Source organism: Choloepus didactylus, chromosome 18, assembly GCF_015220235.1.
Source record: "Choloepus didactylus isolate mChoDid1 chromosome 18, mChoDid1.pri, whole genome shotgun sequence".
In the NCBI taxonomy this organism is placed as follows: domain Eukaryota; kingdom Metazoa; phylum Chordata; class Mammalia; order Pilosa; family Megalonychidae; genus Choloepus; species Choloepus didactylus.
The window spans coordinates 58,405,565-58,413,792 of NC_051324.1; the positions used below are offsets into that span (position 1 = coordinate 58,405,565).

Below are 8,228 nucleotides of genomic sequence, written 5' to 3' on the forward strand. Positions count from 1 at the left end.
ACAGCAAACTAACCCCAAAGCAAGCAGAAGGGAAGAAATAACAAAGATTAGAGCAGAAATAAATACAATTGAAAACAGGAAAACAATAGAGAGAATCAACAAAACCAGAAGTTGGTTCTTTGAGAAAATCAATAAAATCGATGGACCACTGGCTAGGCTAACAAAAAAAAAGAGAGAGCAGATGCAAATAAATGCAATCAGAAATGGGAAAGGAAATATAACTACCGACCCTGCAGAAATTAAGGAGATAATGAGAAGATACTATGAGCAACTATATGCTAATAAACTAGACAACTTAGATGAAATGGACAACTTCCTAGAAAAGCATGAACAACCAACATTAACTCAAGAAGAAATAGATGACCTCAACAAACCAATCACAAGTAAAGAGATTGAGTCAGTCATCAAAAAGCTCCCAAAAAGGAAAAGCCCAGGACCAGATGGTTTCACATGTGAATTCTACCAAGCATTCAAGAATGAATTAGTACCAATCCTGATCAATCTCTTCAAAAAAATTGAAGAAGAGGGAAAGCTACCTAACTCTTTCTATGAAGCCATCATTACCCTAATACCAAAACCAGGCAAAGATACTACAAAAAAAGAAAATTATAGACCAATTTCTTTAATGAATATAGATGCAAAAATCCTCAACAAAATACTCGCAAATCGAATCCAGCAGCACATTAAAAGAATTATACACCACGACCAGGTGGGATTTATTCCAGGTATGCAAGGCTGGTTCAACACAAGAAAATCAATTAATGTAATACACCACATCAATAAATCAAAACAGAAAAACCACATGATCATCTCGATTGATGCAGAAAAGGCATTTGACAAAATTCAACATCCTTTCCTGATGAAAACACTTCAAAGGATAGGAATAGAAGGGAACTTTTTCAATATGATAAAGGCAATATATGAAAAACCCACAGCTAACATCACACTCAATGGGGAGAGACTGAAAGCTTTTCCTCTAAGATCAGGAACAAGACAGGGATGCCCACTATCACCATTGCTATTCAACATTGTGCTGGAAGTTCTAGCTAGAGAAATTAGGCAAGAAAAAGAAATAAAAGGCATCCAAATTGGAGAGGAAGAAGTAAAACTTTCACTATTTGCAGATGACATGATTCTATATGTAGGAAATCCAGAAAAATCTACAGCAAAGCTGCTAGAACTAGTCAATGAATACAGCAAAGTAGCAGGCTACAAGATCAACACGCAAAAATCTGTAGTGTTCCTATACACAAGTAACGTGCAACAAGAGGAGGAAATCAAGAAAAAAATCCCATTTACAATAGCAACCAAAAGAATCAAGTATTTAGGAATAAACTTAACCAAGGACACAAAAGACCTTTACATAGAAAACTATAAGAAACTGCAAAAAGAAACTGAACAAGACCTGAAAAAATGGAAGAACATACCATGTTCATGGATTGGAAGACTAAATATAGTTAAGATAGCAATTTTACCTAAACTGATTTACAGATTCAATGCAATACCAATTCAAATCCCAACAACTTACTTTACAGAAATAGAAAAACCAATAACTAAATTTATTTGGAAGGGTAAGGTGCCCCGAATAGCCAAAAATGTCTTGAGAAAGAGGAGTGAAGTGGGAGGTCTCACACTACCTGACTTTGAAGCATATTACAAAGCTACAGTGCTCAAAACAGCATGGTACTGGCATAAGGACAGATATACTGATCAATGGAATCGAATTGAGTGTTCAGAAGTAGACTCTCACATCTATGGACAACTGATCTTTGATAAGGCAGTGAAGCCGAAGCAACTGGGAAAGAGCAGCCTGTTCAATAAATGGTGTTTGGAGAACTGGATATCCATTTCCAAAAGAATGAAAGAGGATGTCCATCTCACACCTTATACCAAAATTAACTCAAAGTGGATCAAAGACCTAAACATTAGCACCAAGACCATAAAACTCTTAGAAGAAAATGTAGGGCAATATCTTAAAGATCTTGTGAAAGGAGGTGGTTTCTTAGACCTCACACCCAAGGCACGAGCAACCAAAGAACAAATAGACAAATGGGATCTCCTCAAAATTAAACACTTTTGTACATCAAAGGACTTTGTCAGAAAAGTAAAAAGGCAACCTACACAATGGGAGATGATATTTGGAAACCACATATCAGATAAGGGTTTAATATCCCGAATATATAAAGGAATCCTGCATCTCAATAACAGAAAGACAAACAATCCAATTAAAAAATGGGCAAAAGACATGAACAGACATTTTTCTGAAGAGGAAATACAAATGGCTCAAAAGCATATGAAAAAAATGCTCAACTTCACTGGCTATTAAGGAAATGCAAATCAAAACCACAATGAGATATCATCTCACACCTATCAGAATGCCCATTATCCAAAAAACAGAAAATGACAAGTGCTGGAGAGGATATGGAGAAAGAGACACACTTATTCATTGTTGGTGGGAATATAGAATGGTGCAACCACTCTGGAAGACAGTATGGAGGTTCCTCAGGAAGCTAAATATAGATTTGCCATATGACCCAGCTATTCCATTGCTGGGTATATACTCAGAGGAACTGAAACTTAAGACACCAACAGACATTTGTAAACCAATGTTTATTGCAGCATTATTCACAATTGCCAAGAGATGGAAACAGCCCAAATGTCCATCAAAGGACGAGTGGATAAACAAACTGTGGTATATACACATGATGGAATATTATGCAGCTGTAAGACAGAACAAAGACATGGATCATGTAATAATGTGGATGAACCTTGAGGACATTATGTTGAGTGAAGTTAGCCAGAAACAAAAGGACAGATTCTGTATGGTCTCACTAATATGAACAGACATTAATGAACAAACTTTGGGAGTTAAAAGCTGACAACACAGGCGACCAGGAGATAGAAAGAGGGCAGAGATCAGCCATTTGATGCTGAAGGACTACAGAATGTTTAGGATTGATTGCATAGATCCAGAAATAGACAGGATAATACTGTGTGATAGTAGCACGGTATTGTAAGTACACTGAACAAAGATGTCTGTGAGTAAAGCTGAAAGAGGTGGGATAGGAGAATGTATGACACCAGAGGTAAAGATAGATGATAAAGACTGGGACTGTATAACGTGGCAAAAAACTGGAGTGGCCAATGACTGTTACTAAATATACAAATATAAAAATGTTTTTGCATGTGGGAAAGCAAATGAATGTCAACCATGTAGAAATTTGAAAAAGGGATGGTATTCAGGAAAAAACATAATCAAAGCAAACTGGAGCCTATGGTCAACAGTAACATTGTAATATACCTCCATTAAATGTAACAAAGGCAATACGCCAATGCTAAATGTATATGAGAAGGGGATATAGGGGAGTAATAGGGGATTCTTGGTAGTGGTGTTATTTGCTGTCCTTAGTAGTATATTGTATTGTATGACATGTTATTTTTCTTTTTATCATTTTTTCTTATTGCTAAAAAAAAAAAACAAAAAACAAAAAAAAACAATTTTTCTTGTAGTAATAAGTATGTTCAAATGCTGATTGTGGTGATAAGTGTACAACTTTATGATGATACCATGAACAACTGATTGTACACTGTGGATAAATGTATGGTATGTGAATATAACTCTATAAAATTGTAGGAAAATATATATATAGGAGTAAAAGTGTTGGAGAAAACATGGTGAGAGGGATGATGCCTCACCAATATGGACTAACTACAATGTGTAAACTCAGAATTGAATCTTAGAACATAGCCTAACGTGGACACAATAATTGTAATAGTCCCTAGATTGTAAGCTCTTACAGCAGTTAACTCTATCCCTGAAGTGTAAGGCCTATCTCTAAACTCTGAGATGCTGATCCCCTAGCATATGTTGTCACAAACATTGGGACTGGCAGTTTGATGTGCTGAGCCCTCGAGCATGGGACTTGCCCTTATGAAGCTCATTACCACAAAGGAGAGTCTAAACTTGTATGTAATGGTGCCTAAGAGTCTCCCCCTGAGTACCTCTTTGTTGCTCAGATGTGGCCCTCTCTCTCTCTAACTGAGCCATCTCGACAGGTGAACTCGCTGCCCTCCCACCTACGTGGGACCCGACTCCCAGGGGTGTAAATCTCCCTGGCAACGCAGAGTATGACTCCCAGGGATGAATGTGGACCCGGCATCGTGGGACTGAGAGTATCTTCTTGACCAAAAGGGGGATGCAAAATGAGACGAAATAGTTTCAGTGGTTGAGAGATTCCAAACGGAGTCGAGAGGTCACTCTGGTGGACATTCTTATGCACTATATAGATAACACCTCTTAGGCTTTAATGTATTGGAATAGCTAGAAGTAAATACCTGAAACTACCAAACTCCAACCCAGCAGTCTGGACTCCTGAAGACAATTATATAATAATGTAGATTACAAGGGGTGACAGTGTGATTGTGAAGACCTTGTGGACCCCTTTATCTACTGTATGGATGAGTGGAGGAATGGGGATAAAAACTAAAGGACAAATGGGTTGGGATGGGGGGATGATTTGGGTGTTTTTTTTTCACTTTTATTTTTTATTCTTGTTCTGGTTCTTTCTGATGTAAGGAAAATGTTCAGAGACAGATTGTGGTGATGAACACATAACTATGTTATCATACTGTGGACAGTGGATTATATATCATGGATGATTGTATGGTGTGTGAATGTATTTCAATAAAACGGAATTTAATAAAAAAAAAAAGAAATTAACAAAAAAATAAATAAATAAAGATCCTTGACATCCCTCCAGAGATTAGAATTCACTTGAGTCTGGGCATCAGAATAAAAACAAAAAAATATTTACAAGGTGATTTTAGAGTAATCTACATTTTAATCAATTAGTAATGGTGGTTTCATTCATTCCCCCTTGCTAAGTTACTGTTTTAGGAATGAACTTGTAAAATAATTATGGCCAACCTAGTGGCAGTCTGTTTGGGAGCTTTAGGCAAGATTTTCTTTGCTTTTAAAGAGCTTCTGGATGAAGCTATATGAAAATATAACACTTGGGTTTGATAGAGTCATCTTGTAACCATGAGGGCCCATGCCAGAAGACAAAACGAAATATGCTGAGGACAGTAGGTAGAAAGATAAAAAAGAGGGAGGGAAAGATTTGAGAACTTAAGTAGAAATTGCCCCTGCCTCTACCTTTTCCTCATTAAATGCTAACTCATGAGAGGAAAAATGATATATTCAGTATGCTCTTGCCTTCCTAAGTTTCAGCTGCTAAATCATCACATGAGTTGAAGAAGTGGTTCTTAAAACCAACTTTCTTACAGGATTTAGTGGAATTTGCTCTACCTACTTTATCTAAGCCAAATACTGTCATCAGTTGTAACAAAGGTACTGCGCTAATTCCAAGTGTTAATAAGAGGGAGGGTGCAATTTATGGGTAAGCTGTATTTTTTACATAATTTTACTGTAAATCTATAACTTTTCTAATAAACAAAAACAAAACAAAAAGGGAAATGGGAGTGGAATCAAAATTGTACTCTACAAAAAGTTAAATAAAAAGAAGGCAGTAATGGAGGAAATAAGGAACAAACGGTTCTAGGTATAGAAAACAAACAGCAAATTGCACAAGTATTTCCTTATCAGTAATTACTTAAAATGTAAATGGATTAAACTCTGTAACTAAGAGGCAAAATGGATAAAAAATCATGATCCAGAGAGAAAGGAAAGCACAAGGAATTGCTGCTACTACCTCCACCAACCAACACCTGTCATGATGGATCTGAGAGGAGACCATGGGCCCCACTGCCTGGCCTCTCCTCCTCCCTGCTGCTGGCTGCCAACCTCCTCAGGACTTGTTCCAATAATATATTAAAACATGGTGGATTACTATGAAGTTCTGGGCATGCAGAGGCACACCTCATCCAAGGATATTAAAGAGGCATATCATAAATTGGCACTGAAGTGGCACACTGATAAAAATCCTGAGAAGAAGAAGCAGAGAGAAAGTTCACACAAGTAGCTGAGGCATAAAAGGTGTTATCAGATTTTTAAAAAACAGGACATCTATGACAAATATGGCAAAGAAGGATTAAAAATTGGTGAGGGTGGAGGTGGAAGTCATTTTGACAGTTCATTTGACTTTGGCTTTATATTCTGTAATCCAGATGATGTTTTCAGGGAATTTTTTGGTGAAAAGGGCCCATTTTCATTTGACTTCTTGGAAGATTCATGTGAGAAGTTTTTTGGAAATCGAAGCGGCCTCTGCGGAACCAGAAAAGGGGTGCAGGATCTTTTTTCTCTGCCTTCGGTGGGTTTCCATCTTTTGGAGGTGGATTTTCTCTTTTTGAAACAGGATTTACTTCATTTGATTCACTGGGGTTTGGGGGCCTTATATTATTTACTTCATCATCCTTTGGTGGAAGTAGGATGGGAAACTTCAAATCTATATCAACTTCTACTACATAGTTAATGGCAGAAAAACCACTACAAAGAGAATTACTGAGAAATGTCAAGAAAGAGTTGAAGTTGAAGAAGATGGTCAGTTAACGTCCTTAACAATAAATGGTGTGGCAGATAAAGAAGCCTTTGCAGAAGAATGCTGGTGAAGAGGACAAAATGCCCTGCCTTCCCAGCCAGCCAATGTCTGTTCGCTGAAGTCTCACAGACCTGCAACTTTACCCAAACATGTATCCAATTATATTGTGAGGAAGATGATAAGCAAGATAAACCTCAGGTCACCAGCAACTGGGATCCCTCCCTTTATTCAGCAGGATTCCAAGAAGGTGGCAAGAGGAAGAAGCAGAAGCACAGAGTGGAGCAGAAGAGGAAGTCGGCCAAAAGGAATCACTAGACTGGACTTATCAGATACATGCACAATTTTGCACCAAATGCTCACATAATATTGGAGCATGTTCCTGTGTTCTGTGTGTGTTTTGGTTGTACACACTCTTGGTAGAAGATATCTTATTTAATACTATATACAAATATCACATTTATTTCTAGCAGGCCTATGGACATTTGATCACTGTAGATTATGGATGTCAGAAGAGTGAGTTGGTGATAAAGGTTGGCAATGACAGAAATTTGGAACACAGCATAGACTTGACTTTGCTTTTCCCCAGCACTAAATCTATTAGTGTTTTCCTATAGCATTGTTAAGAATCCAGTTCATTTTTCCTAATGCTCTGTCTCATTCTTTTCACCTATTCAACCACTATACAAACTATGGAAACATTTATAGCTTTAGAAGTATAATAAAATATAGTCAAGTATATATTCATGAAATGCCTTTTTTACCTAATGGCAGTAAAGTATTTGAAATTAAAATATAATTAAGAATGGCATAATTTAAAGATAAGGTAAATTATACATTGAATCATGAATATAAGGGTACTTTTCTTTGTAGGTTTAAGACCTGAGTATGAACTCTTCAAAGCAATCTGGTCTTATACATGGTAGGCCAACAGTGATTCACTTCAGATGTAAAATCATTCCTTATATTTGTTGTTTTTATTTTAATCCTCTCTAAAGTAGTCCAAATTCTACTTCAAATCTTATTTGTTACTCACTCCCATCTTTTTTTCCCCCTCTTATATCCATAATTGTTCCTTTAGCACATACACAGGATTCTAGAAAATTTTGCTCTGCAATGACATCTCTAGCTCTTATAGTTTAGAGTCATGCTGGGGAGAAAAACAGATGAGATACACACACACACACACACACACACACACACACACACACCTACCTATACATATATATACCTACACATCAGATATTGAACAATTAGGTTGAACTAAATATTTCAGTTTGCAAACACTGGCTCCTTTTTAAAAACTCATTTTATTCTAGCAAAATTCTCTCCAGCTTCCTGTAATTATTTCATTTGTATGATATATTGCTTAACTTTTTCTAAAATTGAGCACTGAATGAAATTGGTATTTCCTTAACTTGTTTCTTGCATGTTCCTTTTTGGTGAGTTTTTCCTTCCTTTTTAACATAGGAATCTGTTGTTCATAATTGCTCTTTTTTTATTGTTGTTGTTGTTCTCTTGGAAATGAGGGCATCTTAAAAAACTTGAATGTGACTTTAAAACGCCAGCAATTTTAATCTAGCAGTGTCAAAATCCAGGTATATTTTGGAAAACTACAGTTTGGTACCATGTGTCAGAACCATGTAGCATTCCCATTGGGTTGGAACCCAGAAATGAGTGTAATCTTTGTGATTTTAAAATGATTGTCACAGGAAAGTTTGTTTTGTGCATTTG

General features: G+C 36.7%; 1 pseudogene; it reads left to right on the top strand.

Moving 5' to 3' along the window:
- The first annotated feature begins 5,837 nt into the window (after positions 1–5,837).
- LOC119514496 lies at positions 5,838–6,812 on the top strand (annotated as a pseudogene).
- The last annotated feature ends 1,416 nt before the right edge of the window (positions 6,813–8,228 follow it).